This window comes from Nicotiana tabacum, chromosome 4 (assembly GCF_000715075.1).
Source record: "Nicotiana tabacum cultivar K326 chromosome 4, ASM71507v2, whole genome shotgun sequence".
NCBI classification, from domain to species: domain Eukaryota; kingdom Viridiplantae; phylum Streptophyta; class Magnoliopsida; order Solanales; family Solanaceae; genus Nicotiana; species Nicotiana tabacum.
In genome coordinates, this window is record NC_134083.1 from 72771445 (window position 1) to 72794589 (window position 23145).

The 23145-nt window shown below is 35.8% G+C and overlaps 1 pseudogene; it reads left to right on the plus strand.

Moving 5' to 3' along the window:
* The first annotated feature begins 212 nt into the window (after nucleotides 1-212).
* Nucleotides 213-18655, plus strand: LOC107819866 (phosphoglucomutase, chloroplastic-like; annotated as a pseudogene).
* Nucleotides 18656-23145: the final 4490 nt, after the last annotated feature.

Consider the following 23145-nt stretch of genomic DNA (forward strand, 5'->3'; position numbering starts at 1 on the left):
TCAATACGGTGTGTGGTATCCTCGTCGATCTCCTCTTCCTAATCAAGGTACTTAAAACTGTCTCTACTCAGGATGACCTGCGAATTAAGGCCTCACATCCAGGCCCACTTCCCCTGACTCAGCACTTAACTTACAATCCAGATATTCCGTGAACGTTCTACTCGGCTTGAAACGTTAGACTCAAGAGTGGTCCCAATAATCAGAACAGAAAAAGAGGTAGTTCACGTGAAGCGGTGACATGAAGCATAAGTTGTTGTGCCGATAAAGCAATCTGTGGCAGCTATCAATTCCTATGAATCCTTTAATTCTCAAAAATAACTACCATAACGCTGCTCCGTATCTTTCTCCCAGAACTTACAGAACAATAGTCCTGCTTCACTCTGTTTCCACTGCTTTTTCTCAAACTCTGCAACATATTGACACGATTTTCAAGTCCATTACTGGGAGTTCCTCTCATCACCTTAGATCATACTTTTCAACTCAACACAAATTGTCATCCGTCAAATACTCTTTTGCGACAATTTCAACTGCTCGTTTCATTGTCACTGCCTCCTCTTCACCATCATCTCCTTCTACAACAGTTGCCGAATTCCAGGGTCTCGAGGTATCTAATTTGTTCGAATTTTCTATATATAATGTGTTGATTTTATGTATCTAATGGAAAATTGTAGCTTTACTATTGATTTGCTTGAATCGCAGATTAAATCTGTTCCTACAAAGCCTATTGAAGGTCAAAAGACCGGAACTAGTGGTCTACGCAAAAAGGTGTTTTTTTCTTTTTCTTTTCTGTTTATTCAAATAATTTAATGCATACGGTTCATTCTAATTACCTTTGCTTCTTTTTGTGTTTAGGTTAAAGTGTTTATGCAGGAAAATTACCTTGCAAATTGGATACAGGTATGGTTCTCTCTGAACTTGTAGTGATAATCAATTCCAGTGTACTCAACTCTGTGTAATTTGTTTTATGATGTTTCAATACAGGCATTGTTTAATTCTTTGCCACCAGAGGATTTTAAGAATGGACTATTAGTCTTAGGAGGCGATGGTTGATATTTCAATAAAGAAGCTTCACAGGTAGTGGTCAAATTTTCGTACATAATCTGTGTTTCATGTGTATCCTGATTCCTGAAGAACTATTTATGGTTTTCTGATCCCTAATGCATCTTAAGCTACAATGCAGGTAATCATTAAAATTGCTGCGGGTAATGGTGTTGGTAAAATATTGGTTGGCAAGTGAGTGTCCTAAATTACACTTATAGCAATCTTCATGTTCATCATAGCATGAATGAATTCTTCAAATTTCACATCCTAGTGATCTTATTGCTTGAAATAATCTTAAATTTTCAAAAAGAGGAACTTTTTAACTACAGTGAGTTATTAAGCACTAATTTTGTTACTTTCTGTACTGTGAAACTTAGTCCTGCCAATTTAATCTGTATAAATCTGTTCTCTATGTTTTTGAGAAGATAGAAATCCTCTTACTCAATCTTTATGTGCGATATAACTTAGAATTGCCTTGTCTAATTATAGTCTCCATGAGCCATCTGTTGTTGCAATCAATCTTTATTTCTTCTAAGAGCCCATATCCTTCTAGTTTATATTCAAGTGTTTGGATATAGCTAGATTGTTTCATTTCTTTTTCTGGGTTCCCTCGTCTGGCATATTTCTCTGCTTATTTTTGTGCTCTTATCCAAAAAGTGAAAAGAAAATATTTGATATGTATAGATGACGAATCTCTGTTTGGCAGGGATGGTATAATGTCCACACCAGCTGTATCTGCTGTTATACGGAAGAGAGAGGTGATAATTCTGTTTTAATTATTTTATTTGCTTTCTCTTTGCTATTTTTGAATGACACTTAAAGCTAATCCTCAGGCAAATGGTGGCTTTATAATGAGTGCAAGCCATAACCCTGGTGGTCCTGATTATGATTGGGGTATCAAGGTAAATTTCTAGTCAGCAAATCTTGTACTGGAAATTGTTCTTAGCTGTCCCATTTGCTGCTAAAATATACAGTAAAAAATTGTTATTTTTTTTAAAGTTTAAAAAACTGGTTCCACATAGAATTTCCTAGATATGACTGATTTCTGATATTCAACCTCTCTAAACTGGCTATTCCAAGAACTTAGCATTTCTGATTATCATTTTCTTTTGTCAGTTCAATTACAGCAGTGGCCAACCAGCACCTGAGTCTATCACAGACAAGATCTACGGAAACACCCTTTCTGTATGATCCCATCCGCTTGGGCTAAATAATACGCTATGCTATTTTTTGATTTAAATGACGTCTTGTAGCTGGAATACAACACAAGTTTCTTTAGTGCTGTATCTGCATAGACATGTGTAGTGTGGGTAACCGAAAGAAACTGTTATGGTTCATTGGTAAATGATTCGGCATCTGAATTCCTTGTTTCATAAGGGTTTTTGCAGATTTCTGAAATAAAAATTGCCGACATTCCTGATGTTGATCTTTCTCAACTTGGAGTCACAAAATATGGAAATTTAGTGTGGAGGTGGTTGACCCTGTCACTGATTATTTGGAGCTAATGGAGGTGAGTGGCTGAAATTTTGCATCTCTGAAATTTTTTAAATGCACTCCATGATACTATCTATAACTTAACTGATAATGTGCAGAATGTATTTGATTTTTCGCTCATTAGAAGTCTTATTTCGTGACCAGATTTCAGATGTGTTGCTTTGTGTCTTGCCAGTTATGAAGCATTGTTTTACTTTGTGCTTTTATGTACTTTTAATTTGCTACATTATATTACCCCTGGACATTCCTCGGAGTTTGTTCCTCCATAGTTTCATATATTGTTGATTTCTATAGCCTGTTCCTCAAACGGATGACTGCTGTGGTAGACACACTTCTCTTCAAATATCTAGACTTATCTAATTTCTTCTGACAAGATGATAATTAACTTCAATCACCTAGTATACCCTGAACCCTTTTGAAGCGATGTTGACTATGTAGTATTTGAATCTGGTTCTGCTTCTAGCATAACTATATCCATAGGTGAAATTTGGAAACCATAACTTACAGTAAAGGAAATAACTTACAGTAAAGGATAATTAGGAGTTTTTAGATTCAGCTGAGACATCATAAGTCCTGTGTACGTAATTATCATTAGTCATATGTAAGAGAAATGTAGAATATCGACTTGAATATTTATAAGGCAAAAGTATTTCATAAGCTCTTAGATCAGCAAAACATCATATTGTTCTGAAAGCAAAGTTCAGTCTTACCATTTTCAATTGACTGTCTTCTAAGATGGTAAGGGAAGTGTAAATGCATGCCATACTATTGCTGAAGTTCTGTCTAGCAGCAATGCAAATTATGAATAGATGTTTGCAGGATTCTACGTTATTCCTACTTAAAGTAGATCACTCGCTGCATTTTTAGTAGGATTGAACTAAGTCATAGCACTACTAAGAAAGGGTTACTTTTTTGTTTTTTGAGGGATCCATCCCTCACTCTGTGTCTACACCTTATAAAAGCCTTTCAATGAAAAATAAGATTAGGAGAATGGTGTCATGGTTTGAATTGGAGGCCATTAGAGGCTAATGGTCATCCCCCTTGATAGTAGGAGGTGATTTTAGTGTGATGAGATACTCAGAAGAAAGGAGCCACCAGAACTGATTGGTTAGATCGATAAGAGAGTTTTTTGATTTTATTGAGGAAATGCAGTGGATAGATCCACCTTTGCAAGGTGGGAAGTTCTTAAATTCATTTTGTTCCAAAGGAGAAAACTCAAGGGTGGCTTCACGAATTGACAGATTTCATTTTCCGGTCGAATGGACTGAGGAATTCAAATATGTCAAACGAGCTACACTGCCAAGATCGGTTTCTGATCACTAGCCCTTTCAATATAGCTGCGAGCAAACAAGAACATCTGAACATGTGGTTGGAGGTTGAAAGTTTTGTAGATATGACGAAAAGACTGGGAGATTCATATGAGGTGAGAGGAAGGGCTGATACTCTGTTATGATATAGCAACACAAGATGGTCCGGATCTAAATTTATTTTAGTCTTTACACCTAATTTTCCTGGTTTTTACATTATGATTACAAACTTAAGCTGCTGAAACAGGATTGGAAGGCTTAGAACCTAAATACATCTGGTGATCCAGAAAGAAGGAAAAAACTGATTCTGGAATAGATACAAGACTTGGATAAGCAACAGGAAGAAAGGAACTTATCTGCAAAAGAATCCTCATATACACCAAAGCCAAGAGGTAACCAAGTTTAAAGAGATACCTTGAGGCAAAATGGTAGATGCTTCTGGCTAAACAAAGTGACAAGACCACATGCTTGATTCACAAAATGCAAATGTTCAAAAGAATTACAAGCATGTAAAATTGTCATCATCCAGATGATATGGGAGTGGAAATAATAAACTTTTTACTGCAAATGTTCACTAGAATTACCAGCATATAGAATTTTCATCATCCAGATGATATCAGACTATCAGAGTGGAAATAATCAACTCCTTAATTACCAAGAGGAAGTATTGGAGTTCTGCTCTTAAAAGCGTAAACCTCTATATCTTATTTGATAGTGGAAAGAGAGGTACTTTGACATTTTATCATAGGTGTTCGCCAGTGATCAACGGGGATCTTATGAAAGCGTTGAACGACTTTGATCACTTTTGAGTATTTTTATTTTATGAAAATTTTTGTGCTGCATATATCACATTAATACTTGCTAGGGCTGGAGCCAAAGAATTGAGGGACTTCAGCCACTCATAGAAAGATAAAAAAAAAAGTGATCAGCAAACTAATTGTTGTCGCGCAGAATGCTTATATTTAAGGAAGAAAGTTAATAGACTCAATGTTGATCACCAGTGAATATCTAGAACCTAAATATAGGAAAGAGACAAGGTATAATTGCATTGGTTTGCATCCTTGATCTAGAATAAACTTATGACCACGTTAATTGAGAGTTACTCCTCAACCTATTGAAGAATAGTGTTCTGGAGACAAATGGGTGAAAACCATTAAGTTTTCCATCTTCGCTATTAGATTCAATTCTGATTAATAGAAGATGGTCTTTTTCTCACTTTCATATTCTTGTTGGTAATGTAAGGATTAAGTAAGATGCTGAACATAGCTAGAGAATAGAATTGGACAGGAAGTTTCTCTATGGAGGTGGACAGGACCAACACTTTTGCTATAATGCAATTGTTATATGCTGCTGATGAGACTGTAAACTTTTGTGATGTAGAGAGGAACAACTGAAATATCTCAGAGTAATTTTATTGGAGTTTGAGGCAATTTCAGGACTTAATAACAATAATAATCTGGCAAAAAACTGCCTCTATCTAGTTAATGATCTCTAGAATATACCAACAGCTGGCGAAATATTCGATTATGAAGTCTGATTATTCCCCAATCCCCAGTACATATCTAGGACTACCTCTTGGGGCTAACATAAGGATGCAATTGTTTGGAAAGGAGCGTGGGAGCAGTTTGAGTGTATATCAGATTGGACACAACAATATTTATCTTTTGGTGAATTGGTGGAGGACTCGCACTTATCGATAGTGTGTTGGATGGTAGTCCAACCTACGTGAGGTCTCTATTTTTACTACCCATTGAAGTGGAAAAGAAACCGGACAAGCTTAAAAAGGATTTTTCCAGAAGGAAACAAGGATAGGAAGACTTTTCCTTGGTTAAGTAGAATGAATTGACTCATAAAACACATTTGGTGGCTTCGGGTAGAATTATGAGGTTGCTTAACAAAAATTTGCTATCGAAGTGGTTATGGAGATACAGTTGGGATCAGAAGAACTCTGGAAGCAGGTTATCCATGCAAGAGTATGAAGTAATGAGCCTGGTGCACAAGACCAGTGACATGGTGATATGGTATTGGTTCTATCGAAGAGTGTAAGAAACTTATTGAAGGAATTCCCTCCAAATATTAGCTTCTCAGTTCTGTTACCATTCTCAAAAAAAAAAAAAAAGGCTTCTCAGTAGGTAATGGAAGGAAGTTGAGACTTCGGCCTGATGATTTGATATACCACATACCTCTGAAAGATGAGATCCCGAATTTGCTACTGTTGCTTGGTACAGTTCTACTCATGGATGGGAACTGTCTTTTTGAAGAAACTGGGAAGATTAGGAAGTTAAGAGGATAGCTTAGACCTTGAAAAATTGGAAGGAAAACGAGTTTCACCAACTGTACCAGATTCTCTATGGTGAAAACACCAGAAGGACTGGAAGGTAGGGTATAACTTCTATCTTTATCTTACATCTCCTCGGTTAAATGACGTTTCAAATCATTTAGAGAACAAAAGCTCCTCCAAAAGTGGCTGGGTTTTGTTGGATTGAAAAGCATGAGGTGTTTGACGCAAGCGAAACTTGCAGAAAAGCGGCATTAAGATTTATGTATGTGTGTAATGAAGATATATACTGATGCATTGTGCAGTGGCAAGGTAGCTTTGCATTTTGTTTTTGATCCTAGATAGGCTGAATCGGGTGATGCAGGGAGGTTAAACTGGTCAGGAAGAATAGTTAACAAATGAAAGAGTATGTGAAGTACAGTTCCTGCATTTGTTCTAGGATAGTTTGGACACAAAAGAGTAGGAGATGCTTAGGTGATGCCAATACATGGTCTTAGATATAAATGCTTGTATATTTTGGCATTTGGGTGTATTTTACTGTATGTATATGATGTAGAAACACCTCTTGAATTCCTTATCTCTCTTAGAGTTCCAATAAGATGCTCTTTCAACTGAAACCTCTTTCCAGTGCTATTCTTACCTACTTAAATTTATAAAAGGAACCAAGTTTATCCTTGAAATATTCAAGTTTGTGTTATAAGTAAACCTTTACCTCTAGTTTGGCTTCCACTTTAAGAGTACTGTATTTTCTCAGCTCCTTTCTTGAGTTTCAATTTGTGTATGCAAATGAAGTCAAATTACTCTCTGAATTATGGGTGCATTCTTCTATGGTGGATGTTCCTCTTGAAATATATTTCGTCGGGTAGTTCAACCTTATCGATTTCACTTAGTTACTTTATGACTTTATCTCTATGCCTGTTTTGTCCTTGTAAGGAAGGAGAAATCCTGTTTGACTGAACACAGGCTAATTGAGCTACGAAGAAATCACTGTTTAACTGACTATAGCAATTCAAATGCAATTTTTTAGGCAAATGAATAAACTTTAATAAGTTATGAATTTCTTGCATAATCTCGATGCTCAGTAAAATGAGCTTACACTAAAGGACAATATTTATTATTTTGCATCCTTTTTCCCTTTTTCTCTCCGCCGGATGTCTTTGCTCATGCTTATGCTTATTAATGTTTGATGCTGCTGACAGGTTTACATTTGATGCCATGCATGCAGTTACAGGGGCTTATGCAAAGCCCATTTTTGTTGACAAACTAGGAGCTAGCCTGGTATGTATGCCGTGGAGTTGTTTCTTCAGCTATTGGACTATCTTGCAATTTCTTGGTTGTAGCTTTATCATTTTTGTATATGTTATGTAGGAGTCTATTGCAAATGGAGAGCCACCGGAAGATTTTGTGTCACGACCCAATTTTTCCTTCCGTTGGGTATCATGATGGCACCTAGTCTTAGGGACTAGGTAAGCCTAACATTTATTGAATAACAACAATAATTAAATAACATCTAACAATTTTTGAAATGGAAATCTCTATAAAATTTACAATTCTCAAAACCGGTAGTACAAGTAATAAGCTCTAGAGTTTGTTACAATTTTCTAAATACGACTGTTTGAAATAAAGTAAACAATGTGAATACAAATCAGAAGGTGACTCCGAAGCCTGCGAACGCAGCAACATGTTTACCTTGAGTCTTCACAACAACAATCCGCACAGCTAGCTAATGATCAACTGACTCCACATTTACCTGGCTCTGCACAAAAATGTGCAGAAGTATAGTATGAGTATACTACAATCGGTACCCAGTAAGTATCAAGACTAACCTCAGCGGAGTAGTGACGAGGTACAGTCAAGACACTCACTAGTCAAATAACCTATGCCATACTAAAATAATCGAAAACAAATAGCAGTGATAGCAATAATAATCCACTAGTGCTATAGACAGTAAGGCATCAAGAACACCATAATTATTACTCCGACGAATAAGAAAACACAACACAAGTACAACCAATTAAATAAGTCTTTCAAATATAAATCTTTCACATATAATTCTTTCGAATAAATACCCTCTAAATATATTTCTTCAAATAAGTATCCTTCGAATATAAAACTCTTTCAAATGAATACCTCATGTCATAATCATAAAATACGGTTCTCAGCCCCCTTTCATATTCTCACGGCACCTCGTGCCCATATCTCTATCACAACCGCACAGACGACTCTCGTGCCAAATGTGTCAATACATAAAAATCTGCACGATTTAATTCATTTTCAATAAAGTAAGGTTGCAATTTTTAACCCAAGAAGAATTCAACAAGGAAATGAGTTTAGTTTAGAAATAGTTTGAGAGAAGAAAAATGACATTTTCAATTTAAATAAAACATAAAAAAAATCTACTAATTTGGATGCAAAACTTATTAATTTAAAACATAATAGTAACTTATTTTATTTAAAACAACTCAGTCATCGAAAATTGTTAAAAAAATCAGGAATATAAATCTTCAGAGTCTCGTACTAAAATGCCCAAGCCAACACAATACAACAAGGAATACAAACACCTAGTAAAACTCAAATAATACATCACGGCAGATCACAAGAATTTACCTAACACGGAAATACAAAATAACCAAAGGCAAGTGCAACCATAGAGAAATGTAACAAAAGGGCACTCCCGAGATACTATCACGTAGTCCCAAAAGTAAATGCTCAACAGGGGATCTCCCGAGATACCGTCTCGTAGTCCCAAAGTAAATATGCAAGACAGGGGATCTCCCGAGGTACCGCCTCATAGTCCCAAAGTAAATATGCAACAACAACAATGCCCCCCAGGCTATCACAAGTCATCAGAATTCAATTCCCGACATAGCCCACCTTGTCTCGCCACGTGTGCAATAATAAAGTAAATGCCCGTCTTTGTCTCGCCACACGTGCATAATAATATTCCCACCTTGTCTCGCCACATACTCACCTTGTCTCGCCACATGCGCAAACCCATACACATATATATAGCCTGCCTTGTCACGCCGCATGTGCATAAATCAATAGTAACAATAGCACGGCAGAAACCTCGTGCAAACACCCGAACAAAACTTCCCAACAATATAACGTGCCAATATCACATCTCATAACTTGCTATCACATCTCATAACTTGCACCTCAAGTGCTCAAATATTACAACACATCACAGATTTGCACATCAAGTGCTCAAATATTACAATTTATCACAGATTGCACATCAAGTGCTCAAATATTACAATTTATCACATATTGCACATCAAGTGCTCAAATATTACAACTCGCTACAAAATTCTACAATATATTATTTTCCACAATAAGGAGCCCATGGCTCGACCATAATATGTAAAAAATCTTAACAAATATATCCGGAAGTGAACAACTCAACAAAATAATATTTCACATAAAAATCAAGGTGGCAGTCACACTAAATCATCATATAAAAACAAATCCAACAAAACAAGGATTTAATAAGTGCCAATAATTTTCAATTTAATACATAAGGGCGTCTAAGGATTTAACCTACGTAATTTGCACATATAAACCAAGTACGTACTCCTCACCTCGCGTACATGGTTTTCAATTACACAAATTGCACATAAGACTCAATGCCAAAGTAGAATTTCCCCCACTCAAGGTTAGGCAAGATACTTACCTTTTGGAAGTTATGCCGATATTCCAAAATCGCCTTCTTACTTGAATTGAACCTCCAGACTGCTCAAATCTATCCAAATTAATTATATAACTTCATTAAAATTCATCGGAAACAATTCCGGATAATAAAACGTCAACTTAAAAATTTATTCTAAAAAGTCAACAAAAGTCAACGCGGGGCTCGCCTCTCTGAACCCGACAAAATTTTGTTGACTTTTGTTGACTTTTTAGGAACCCGACAAAATTTTCACGAAATCCGAACACCCATTCCGATACGAGTTCAACCATACCAATTTTATCGAATTCCAATAACGAATCGACCTCCAAATCTTAAATTTTCATTTTTGGAAGATTTTGCAAAAATCTTGATTTTAAACGATGAATATAACCATAGATTCATGAAATATAATCACTTTAGGATATAGAACACTTACCCAAGTCAAAGTCGTGAAGAACCCATCCAAAATCGCCCCAAAACCGAGCTCCAAAATCCCAATCGAAAATGACAAAATGACCAAATTTTGGTCCTTAATGTTTCTGTCCATTTCCACTTCTGCGGATAAATTGATCGCATTTCGGGCTCGCTTCTGCGAGAAAAATTCTGCTTCTGCGAAGGTGCACTGTCCAGCCAAAGGTCGCACCTGCGGACAAAGTGCCGCTTCTGCGGTCCCGCATGTGCGGAACATGCATCGCACCTGCGACCTCTGCCCAGGCTTCCCAATGTCGCTTCTGCGATGAGGCTTCCGCAGAAGCGAAAACACCAGCAGTAGATTTCCCGCAATTCCTTCAAGTCCAAAATCAATCCGTTAATCATCCGGAATTCACCCGAGGCCCTCGGGACTTTAACCAAATCTACCAATATGTCCCAAAATACAATACGAACTTAATCGAGGTTTCAAACCACGTCAAACAATGCCGAAATTACGAATTGCGCATCGAATCGAATTGAGTCTTCAAATCTTCCAACTTTTATATTTTGCGCCGAAATGTATCAAATCAATCCGGAATGACTTCAAATTTTGCACACAAGTCATAAATGACGTAATGGAGCTATTCCAATTTCCGGAATCGAAATCCGACCTCGTTATAAAAAATAACACCTTCGGTCGAACTTTTCAAAATCTTCTATTTTTCAACTTTCGTCAAAATGCGTCGAATTTCCCTACGGACTTCCAAATCCAAATCCGAACATACGTTTAAGTCCGAAATCACCATACGAAACCATTGGCATCATCAAAATTCTATTTCGGGGTCGTTTGCTTAAAAGTCAACTCTCCGGTTAATTCTTTCCATTTTAGCTTCTAAATAAGAATTGTTCTTTCAATTTAATTCCGAATCTTCCGAAAATCAAACTCGACCACACTCGCGGGTCATAATACATATTACGAAGATGCTCGAGACCTTAAGTCACTAAGTGGGGCGTTAATTCTTAAAACGACAAGTCGGGTCGTTACATTTTGGGCATGGTCATCCAGACCCTAACCTTACGTAAGAAAAGAACGTTTTATTGAAGTAGATCTGCTTTAACTTCTTGAAAAGAACTAATATATTTTAGTTATTTTGGTCCAGATATGCCAAGGATTTGGTGAATATCCTGTATGGCGAGAATGGACCCGACTTTGGTGCTGCAAGTGATGGTATGCTTAAAAACCTTCTTGTTCAACACTTCACCAAAAGTTGTCTTTCAATTAACTGGAGAACATATATGATATGCTTGGATGAAGTTCAAAATCTATGAGAGCCTTATATGAAAGAAAAATAATTAGAAGAGAATCAATATTAGAAGCCATCAGAAAACATTTAGTTAGATATTCCTTTCTCCTTCCCACCACTCCACCCCAAAGTCTCTGAAATGGAAAGAGATCAGAAAGAAAGGAGCAGGACAATTAGTCTCTGCAAAGATTAAGTGGTCACTTTCTTCAATTGCATGGTTATACTATTGTTGAAAGCTTAATCACAGCAATTTGCTTCTTCCTTTCACTAGTTTGCACACATCGCTTTGCACATGATTCTAATGGAGAATGAAAATAAAAATGTCCTGACCATAATCAATTAAATGCTGTAATTTCTATCTTTATTACACATGAGAAGAAACAGTATAATGTCTCTGGATATTTCCTTGTATAATTATTTAGAAATGATTCTGAAGAGTTTTTAGAAGACCAACTATTCTACTGTGCCGTTTTTCTAATTTATCCCGTTAAGGCCATTTCTTTAGTATTTCAACTGTATCATAATTTGTACTTCTTGGTTATACAGTCTTAATCTCTCTTGGCTAGTTGGCTTTCTTCCCACATAATTTATGTTAAGATGGTTGTTTATGTGCTACATGTATCATTTTTCTTAAAATAATGAAAGTGGTGCCAGAGTCACCGTACATGCACTTCAACTATTTCGCCTTGTACCCATGCCTCCTATCAACGTATATATCGTGTAACTCTGACCGCCAAGCTTAGGCAGATAGAAAGAGATCACCAAGTTGTAAATGAAGTAAGGGAACATCAAGGGAGTTTAGGGTTCATATCCCAACATAGACAAAAAAGAATGACTAGAAACATGTTTGGAAACTAATGTGTAATTACTAGGGATTACACAATATAGTAATCATAATGATTTGTTTGTTTGCTATAATGTAATTATAACGTAACTTTTAGTGTCATGTTTGGTTGATAAGTGCAATTACATAGCTTTATTTTTTTATATTTAAATAAAATAATTACAAAAAATTAAATAAACTTTTTTTAGATGGACATGTAAATAAGTTGTAATATATGACAAAGATACGTGTATATAAGAATATAGAAAATGAATAAAGAAAGAATTTGAAAAGTCATCTGGTAATTACACCATGTAATCACCACCAATTCTTTACCGCTTTTGAGAATTGAAGAGTGTAACTGCTCTCCCTCGATTGCACTCCAATGCCAAGATGGTCAAATAATTACTTGGCCAAACAAACATGTTAAACCGTGCAATTACACTCAAATCCATTACAAGGTAGCCTTCCAAATAGATATTAAGTGATTTCTTTTTGTCTGCCTAAGCTTTATTGGATAGACTTATTCGATAAATGTGCTAGTGGGAGGTAACTAATCACCATCGGAGTAGTCTAGGTGCACGACAGTTGGCCCAAACGCCATCTATCTTTTTTAAAAAGAATTTGATCTAGCTTCATTGACCACTAGGCTATACCGTTAAGTGCGTGCAAAATGTAGCCTCTTGAGGTTTGATTTTTGTTTATTTATTAGAATGACCAAGAATATTTTAGATGTTAACAGAAAGGTCAAAACTTATTTGCTTGTCATAAGCTAAATAATGATGTTCTGTTTGTAAATATTTTAACTCCATAAGAGATTTAAAGCAATTTCCTTTATAAGGAATAATTAGAACAAACCCTGTCATCAAAACATCTCCTATTTCTCTCTATCCAAATTGTCTATGCAATGCACTACGACAGATCTTTTTAATGTCTTTTCTCATTTTTAAGATTCTTTTCTTTATTTTTCTTTATTGTAAGACTGCTTTAAGGCCGAATACCACAGGAAAGAGATATTTTCAAAGCTTTTAAAAGAAAGAGATATTTCCAAAGTATGTCAAAACGCATACATAATGAAATCGCTGAAAATTTTGTCATCATATTACGTAAATAGTATCAAGTCGAGTATTCAATTTGGAATATACGAAATTAAGTTAAAACTTTCAGGCGTTTATATAGGGACCTCCTCTTCTTTTTATGCTTTCAATTCAAAAGGAGTTGGTGCATTGTTTTTTAGTTTTTCGTTAAAATTCCTTAGAAGTTTCCAAAATTTACAAGAGATAAAAATTCATTTCTAAATTTTTTCATGCTTTTAACCTATTAGAAAACCCTTTTTCCTTTACCATGCTCTTTATGGGTTTTACTATTAGCTGAAATAAATTGTAGCTAATTAAAAATTAGTTACTCTTCATATAAATCACTAAGATTAAAAATTGTTTCATTGGTGGAATAAAAGAGGGTTCACTTTTTTATATGTTACCGTTCTCAAAAAATAGGGTTGACTTTTTTATTTTAATCTAATATTGGCTTTTATTGATGTTAAACACTTTAAACACAATTGAATATGGAGGAATTCCTACTTTCTATGTTTGTGAAATTTGTAAGAATCTCACATTTGTTAAGTGTATGGGTTGTAGTTTCCTTATGGTTTTGGATAATCTTCATCTTTTGAATTAGCTTTTGGGTTGAGTTAGGCCTAATGCCAATTTTCTTAACGTGGTATTAGAGTCAGATGGCTGTATTCTCCTCTACTTGAGCTAGCTTTTCAAGTTAAGTTAGACTCAAGGTCTATTTTCTTAACAAAAATTAATTTAAAAATAATTTGTAGGTTACCTTTTTTATTATGGGAGGGATTAGGATATAGTCCGAGACACCTTTGAGTTTGCTGGAAAACAAAATTACACCCATAATACATTGATTTGGGTGTCATCGATTTCAAAGCCTATGAATCACATGGGTATTACCTAAGCTTTAGTAGAAGGCGAAGCAATAGTTATCTCCATTCTCATTGCATGGTTGCGTTACACCGATTCTACCTAAGCATCAACTTTGAAGCATGCACACGGATTTAGTTGAAGATGGATAGGCTAATGTTAAATTTTTCTTTCGGTGATTGGTGGTGGAGTTTTGGCCGTAATCTTATGGTGTGCATCCTTCATTGAAATGGTTAGTAAATAATGCCAGAAAAGGTCTTTACTTAGTAAGCAATCAAATGCATTGTCTTCACCAGCAATTCCCATAGCACTTCATAACAAATGTCCTCTTGCTATTTCAGTTTGCTATGTTGTTATGCATTCTGTTTTTTGCTTGAAATTTTATCTTTTGTTGTTTGAATATCGAGCCTTTCTAGTGGGGCTTGTTACTCTCTATGCAGTTAATTGTGTAAAAGTTCACTGATAAATGCAAAGCAGAAAGATATATTCATATTTCATACACAGGAAACCTAAAGACAAATTCTAATTAGTCTAAGGTTTTTGTGTTGGGTTGGGGGGTGTTTCACTTGGAATAATTTCTTAAGTTAGTACAAATGAAAATTTGATAAGTAGTATTGAAGGGTCCATTTGTTCTTGTTGAAGCTCAATTATAATGAGAAAAAGGAAAGAGTTTGTAGTTCGAACCCAATCAGTGTGAAGGTAAAGCAAAGCAAGGTGGATCCAATTGTGGCATAATTTTAATTAATTGTTGTACACATGGGAGGCTCTAGGGGGAGGTTAGTAAAGCCTTTTGCTTTGGGCCCGAAGAATTTTTAATAGTAGATTTTATAATTTTATTTTTCCTTCGTAGATACTGAAGTTTGTAAAAAAAGAAGGAAAAAGGTATAGAGTCTGTATAAAGAAAGTTTAAAGACTGTATAAATATTTTAGAACTTTAAATTAAACTACTAAAATCTTTATATAAGTAAAAAACATATTCTTACAACAAGGTCCAAGGTAATGTATTGCAAACACATGGCTAACATCTTATTAATTTGAATGGATCATTATTAATCTAAATAATAATATACTTTTAGATGTTTGTTGTGACCTTAAAGGCTTTATCTCTTGTACGAAAAAAGAAAGGCGACACTAACTTCTTGCATATATTTGTGTGTATGTGTTTTAAGACACTTATTAAGAGTTGGTTTTAGGCCACTAATTTAATTAAGCGCCCTTTGGCGGTACATGTTGACAAGAAATAAGGTGGAAGATTTTTGAGGGATAGAAAGAAACATAATGATGAATAATATACATCAACGACTTGAGCTTCATGTCAGCTTATTTATATTTTTATGTCTACCTAATTATCTATTTCCCAGATATAAGTGAAGTTCCGCGTTAACTTCTTCCTATTATTCATATCCTATATAATAAGAAAGTTCCTATCATATCTATGCCAAGTTAGTCTGATTATATACTGCAATCTTCTGCTATGTGGAACCAAAGTCTGATTTTCAATTGTACACTTACGCAGGGGATGGTGATAGAAACATGATTCTTGGAAGACGCTTTTTTGTTACTCCATCTGATTCTGTTGCAATTATTGCTGCCAATGCCCAAGATGCTATTCCATATTTTCAGTCCGGGCCTAAGGTAGAAGCACTTAAGCTTATCATGCACCTTTGGCTTTGATCCTCACACACCACAAAGTTGATACATATACCTTGTAGGGTTTAGCTCGATCGATGCCCACTAGTGGTTCTTTGGATCGTGTTGCTCACAAGCTAAACCTCCCCTTTTATGAGGTTAGAACTTGTTTACTGCTCTTTTATTTTTGATGATGTTGCACTCTTTAACTATTCTTTTCCAACTATGCCCCTTAGGTGCCAACTGGTTGGAAATTCTTTGGTAATCTAATGGATGCTGGAAAATTGTCAATTTGTGGCGAGGAAAGTTTTGGGACTGGTTCTGACCGCATCCATGAAAAAGATGGTATATGGTATGTTTCTATGTTCATCCATGATGAAAACTCCTTTCTTAAGTTGTTTGTGACCACCAAATATGGTTAAACATTAGTTTCAATGTGTTTTTTTCCTTTACCTCATCTGGATATTGTGGAATAAAGGCAAATAAGAATGAGAACATTTATCTCCTACATTGTTAGTAATACAATGATGGTATTGTTGACTGTACCCATTTACTCAACTCTCATCCGGTGGAACTGCTGTTGGTTTACCCTTCCATTTCATCTTAAATGACGCCATTGGATATTGCTATGTGTCCTTGCTTAGACCCTATGGCGATATGAGAGCTTATTCATCCTTAAGAGATTCTTCTCTTAACCCGTATCACCAAAATGAGTTGTTGCTCTTCTATGCTACATTTTAAACTTTCCCCAAGCCTTAGTATAACAACAATCGACTCTTTTTGTTCTTACTTTTTAAACATGTAACTATAGGGCTGTTTTAGCTTGGCTTTCAATACTTACATATCGAAACAAGGACAAAAGATAAGGGGAGAAATTGGTTTCCGTTTCTGATGTTGTGACGGAGCACTGGGCCACTTATGGAAGGAATTTCTTTTCGAGATATGACTATGAGGTAAGCACATTATGTTATGTGATGACTTTTTGTATTTGATAAACATCTTTTTACATCTATGTTAATTGTCTTTCGGAGTGTGTCATGGATTACCTAATTGTTCAGATGATGTTTAATTGCAACAATTTGTCATAATTCTCTAACCAGGAATGTGAATCAGAAGGAGCAAATAAAATGATAGAGTATCTTCGGGATTTGATTTCTAAAAGCAAGGCCGGTGATAAGTATGGTAAGTTATCGTTTTTAAGTTAAATTTTCCAAAGTTCTTTAAGTACTGAAGGTTCTCTTGTAGGAAGTTATGTCCTGGATTTTGCTGATGACTTCACCTATACTAATCCTGTAAGTTCTGGGATTTCTTAGAAATGAGAATGTTTAACTATCAACTGTTGAATTTTTTGATTAGTTGTGTGCATTTCTCAGGTTGATGGAAGTGTCGCATCCAAACAGGGAGTTCGCTTTGTTTTCAGTGACGGGTCCCGGATCATCTTTCGACTATCGGTCTGCATTGGTTCCTTATGTTAAATCCCTGAGAATAGAGTAGTGTAACCATCTGTCTCAAATTGAGTGTCATTTTGATTTCAGCCCCATTTCAAAATTAAATCTGCTTTCCCCCCAGGGAACTCATTACCTATTATTATATACATAATGGGGAAGTTCTTTGTGTCTCATCTTTACATTTCTGAAGTCTAAATAACTGAAACTAAATTGTAGCTCCACAGTCCATTTCCAAACCACTATTTGTGAAAAAATCTATATAGTCTCCACGTCCATTGTTTTTGAAAATTGCTACTGGAAATTGTTGCTCCCTGATTGTTACTAGTTGATGCTACTCTTTCTTCCCTTTTACTGGAAATTGGAAATTGTTGCCCCCTGATTGTTACTATTTGATGCTACGTTTTCTCCTCTTTTTCCTTATCATCTTTTGTCTCCCTCTTCTTTCCTTCTCCCCCTCTTTCTTCTTCTTCTTCTTTTTCCCTTTTCTTCCTTTTCACCTTTTTTTGAGCCGAGGGTCTATCGGAAACATCCTCTTTACCTCTCCAAGTAGGGGTAAGGTCTGCGTACACACTACCCTCCCCATACCCCACTTGTGGGATTATACTGGGTGTTGTTGTTCTATCAAGTTTTCATCTTGAAAAGCATGTTAGGGGCCAAATGAGAAATTGAAATTGATATAGAGGGATTATCATCTTTATTGTGTTGTGTGGGCTGTTGTCACCGGTCCCTTCTATTTTATCCAGAAACTACTCTATGTAGTTTATTAATGGAAATCTCAATTTTACAGGGTACTGGTTCTGCTGGTGCAACAGTTAGAATATATATTGAACAATTTGAGCTGGATGTATCCAAACACGACATGGACGCTCAAATTGCGTTGAAACCACTGATAGGTTAGATTGTTCATCTACGAGCTTACCTATGTAATATTCCCATTCCTCGAAAATTTAACTAGTTATCTTTTGCAGATCTAGCTCTTTCTGTATCAAAATTAAAGGACTTCACAGGAAGAGAAAAGCCAACTGTCATCACATAAAGGCATAGATATCTGCAACTACTATTGCTTAGTTGGGAGCCTTCTTGTGACAGTTGTAGCAGGTTGGATGCTTCCTTTGTTCCTGAATTTTACATGATATATGGTTCGTCCTTGTTTGGCTGCATGTAGACAGTCTTCTGGGACCAGAAATTAGAATCATGTAAATTATCCCATGAAAACTAAAACATATGACTGGAGTATCTAATCAATAGAAAGCTGCTACACTATATTTTAATTTCCTTCTAGAAGTTTTTATTTTATTTTATTTTAGTTTTATAAATTTGTTACAGTCAACCCTTTTGACTTATGGCATCCTCTTTGCGACATTAGAAATCGAGATTTCCAACTAACATATGCCTTCTTTTTCTGAGCTATATTCCAAATTATCTGTGTGTTCCATTAAATTGATTCCTACTATGTCAGTAATTATGATGCATGGTTCATAGTTCTGAATGACCTTCCGTGGTAGCTTAGGCTATCTACTTAGTCTATCTTGGCCAAAATAATTGGGCTGTCTCAGCTACTCTAGACAGCTTATTCCAGTCTATGTGACCATCCCCGTGCTCTTACTGGCTATTTGTGCTGGCGTATTTGTGGGCTCACTCAAGTTCCTGTGAATTAATTAGTCGATTTCAGGTGGTTTTAATGAGATTATTGGGCATCTCTCTTTCTGATCCTCATCTTCATAGTTTATATACTAAAATCTCTTTCCTGGTGTTGTGCATTATTGAAGACTATGCCTTGAAAGGTTATCATCCTATATCTAGATGAGCACTTTCCATAAACAATTAGCTTTTTTCTTTTAAAAGAAACTGTAAGGATAAAAGGACTTATTATATTAAGTACTTTTTTCTTCTACGATGAATTATCCATATGTCATACTACGGAGCAAGTTCATTGATGAGGTAGCTCAAAATTGTACAAGAAAAATGCATAACACAAAATTGAAGCTGGTCTGGGTGGATAAGTTATCGAGCTTGTCTTCCAAACAACTCAATAATCTCTTCTTCGAGTAGCCAGCTTCTATAAAAGGACCAAAAGTGAAAAAGCTATGAAGGGCGGATTAAAATTAGTAAGCAAAAGTCAAGAGATTTTCTTGCTAGAAATCTTGGCTCTATATATATTCCATAACTAGTTCAGCTCCAGCTTGTCCAGAAAAAGAGGCTATATGGAAATGGGGGTGTCTTTGTTCATATTGTGCATTGATGGGGGAATCCTGTGACTGGATTTACCTCCAGTAGATCACTGTAACATTGTCAGAGAAGCTTGAAAACATATCCAAAAAGAAAAAGGGTTATAGAAAAGGCTCTTTAGGTTGTCATGTGGTAACACGGAGAATTCAATACTGGAATATTTACAGGTTGTGTGTGTGTTGGTCAAGTGGGCTACTATGGATCAACTTGCAAGTCAGCTAATTCCTTTTCATGAGTTTAGCGTAGAGAAATCTTCAGCTTAATTTGGTTGAACCAAACCCATTCCAAGTTCAACCAAAGTGGGTTATTCTCAAGTTGGATTACCCTCCACCTTAAAATGATAGGTGCTGAGCTCAGTGGGTGATTTGTACTTTGTTTTTATGAAACATCACAGGAGTAATATTTTTTCCGTCGAAAGTTTAGAAATATCATCTCTTGGGCCCTCACTATATATAAGAGTAACCTAGTCCGTATCTGAATATTTGTGCTGGAAGAAGTCATATATTTGGAATATATGAAGTTTTGCGAACTTAGGAATTCTTAAAATCGAGCTTAAATTGCTTCAGATGAGAGAAATTAAGCTAGAACTAGATAAATTAAATCCTTGTCCTAGTCAGTGTTTGAGAAAAATCTGCCAGTTCCCTTTGCTTTTTAATTTGAGTTCGATACATAATTGGTGCAGTTCTCTACAATTTTAGAGTACTGAATTTTATATATAGGGAACTTGAGTTTGTTATCTTTTCTAATTTAATGATCTTATATTTATATGCTCCCATTTGGGTGGTGACTGGTGAAATCCAAAGCCTGCATGACTGGATGTAGTCATTGGCTCTTCAAGTAAATGATTTAATTTAAAGTATATACTAACATCGTAAAGAAATTTTTTTACACTATCACTATATTTTAACTTGTTGCTTAGAGATGTTACTGTATGAGTCCTCAAATGAAATTGGTTCTTTGAGGACATTGTCCCATCACTTCCACGATGTTCCATCTCAGGCTAATGCCTGCAGCCTCCTCCTAAAGGAACATGGCTAGGTCCTCATCAGCTGATGTTGTCTTTGCAAGTCTCTTTGGATTTTCTGCGGATCCTACACTTCTAATGGGAGAGGGTCAATTCAACTGCTGTCTTTTTGTTTATTTTCGTAGTTCCACTATCAATATTTGTCCAATGTTAGGTCCCTACCATCATGAATGCACAACTCGGACAAGAATAAGCCAACCACCACTCTTCTCAATTGCTTCAAACAATTTTTGTCTTTTAGTCATTTTGAACTCTAAAAGCGAGCCTTGTCGTAAGTGGTAAAGTTGCCTCCATGTGACCAGGAGGTCACGGGTTCAAACCGTAAAAACAGCCTCTTGCAGAAATGCAGGGTAAGGTTGTGTACAGTAGACCCTTGTAGTCTGGTCCTTCCCCGAACCCCGCACATAGCGGGAGCTTAGTACCCGGGCAGCCCTTTAGTCATTTTGAACTCTAATGTCCTTAAAGACAAACTATGCTAAGACTTCTAATGTGTCTAGGTGATATCTTGGTGCAGCATGCACTCACGCATGAACTAGTTCAGAGATATTGTGTCTCCTCGGATCTTTGCTGTTCCTGATTTACTGTCATATGCTTTTCTAGTAAGGGGCAGCTTTAGATGATGGGATTTCTCTGACCAATTGAAGAAAATATATATGATAGCCATAAGATGTACTACTTATAGGAGAAGGTGGGGCTGCAATGAACTTATTTTTGAATGGAGATGACTGTAAAGTATTTGATGTCATCTCAACATAATCAGACATTGTTCTCTGCTGTTCCAGACGGAGTAGTGCCTTTGCTTTTTAGTAACTCTCTTTGGTTCGAGCAGCTTTAGATGATGAGATTTTCTAACCAATAAAAGAATATAATCATAAGCTTAAGTTCATTCTTGAATGGAAAGGACTGTGTACCATTTAATGTGATCTCAACAATAATTAAACTTAGCCAAGTTGCCACTATATTCTTTCTCTAAACTGTATTAAGGAATTTAAACTTGGATTTTGGTAAAAAAACTGAAATATCAAGCAAGCGTGCTTGCTAAATTTGCCTTTACAAGCTTAGTAAATATCGTTTCCTCATAGAAATAAGAATTGTGGCTATGCGTCCAGATGCTGTTTGTTTAAAACACATGGAATTCTTATGTTAATATTTTTTCTCACTGAAGTTCTTTTTTGTGTCCTTATTATTGTGATATCATGTGAAATTGACATCACCTTATACTTATTTTAATAATGAATACATCGTGAGAAAGAAAACGCAATTTGAGTAGTGGTGCCTTTGTCAAAGGTTTCATGGGGAAATTAAAGATAGTTTCCGTACTCGGATCTTAGTTAAAGAGGGAGTTGTTATGCCCCTTAATATATAAATCGAACGTCCTTCAACCTTTGATATTCTCTTGGGGAATACTGAATAGTATAGGGAAATCTAAATATACATACATAGAGGCTCGTTTCTTTGAAGTCAAGTTCAGCACTTCATCTTGTACGCTGTAGCTTTGCATTTTGATAGGAATAGGTGCTTGAAGCTTGCTCACTATTACTATGCAAAAGGGTTACCTTTTTTCTTTGATCGAACTGATTGCGTCGTATGCAAAGAGAACCATGCAATATCTTACAACTTCCTCAACTTGTAGAGTTTTTCTTATTGTAATTTCCATACTGCATTTTATTTAAACTAGATTTAGGATACGCGTGTTACTGTAACGATCCGATCGGTCGTGTTGGGGCATTTACGCTCCTTTCAATTATTTGAAGTCTTGAATAACTTCATATGATGTGTCATGACGTATGTGAATCGTCGGTTTTGGTTTTCAGGTGTTTCGGAATTTGTTCGAGGGATGAAGTTCATGTTTGAAACATTAAGTTAGAAGAGTCGACCAATTTTGACTTTTTAGTATTCGACCTCGGATCGAAGTTTTGATGATTCCGTTAGGTCCGGACGGTGATTTTAATTTCCAACCAATAAAAGAATATAATCATAAGCAAGCGTGCTTGTTAAATTTCTCTTTACAAGCGTAGTAAATATCGTTTCCTCATAGAAATCAGAATTGTTGCTATGCGTCCGGATGCTGTTTGTTTAAAACACACATGAAATTCTTATGTTAATATTTTTTCTCACTGAAGTTCTTTTTTGTGTCCTTATTATTGTGATATCATGTGAAATTGACATCACCTTATACTTATTTTAATAATGAATACATCGTGCGAAAGAACACGTAATGGTGCCTTTGTCAAAGGTTTCATGGGGAAATTAAAGAGAGTTTTTGTACTCGGATCTTTGTTAACGAGCCTTGTGACATGTTGAAGAGAGAGTTGCTATGCCCCTTATCGAATGTCCTTCAACCTTTGATATTCTCTTGGGGAAATAGTATAGAAAAATCTAAATATACATACACAGAGGCTTATTTCTTTGAAATCAAGCTCCGCTTATAAGTTATAACTTTGCATTTTGATAGGAATAGGTGCTCGCTCGCTGTCAACTAAATGAGTCTTCGCTGGCCGAGCGGGCAGAAATCTCTTGAAGCTTGCTACTATTACCATGCAAAAGGGTTAC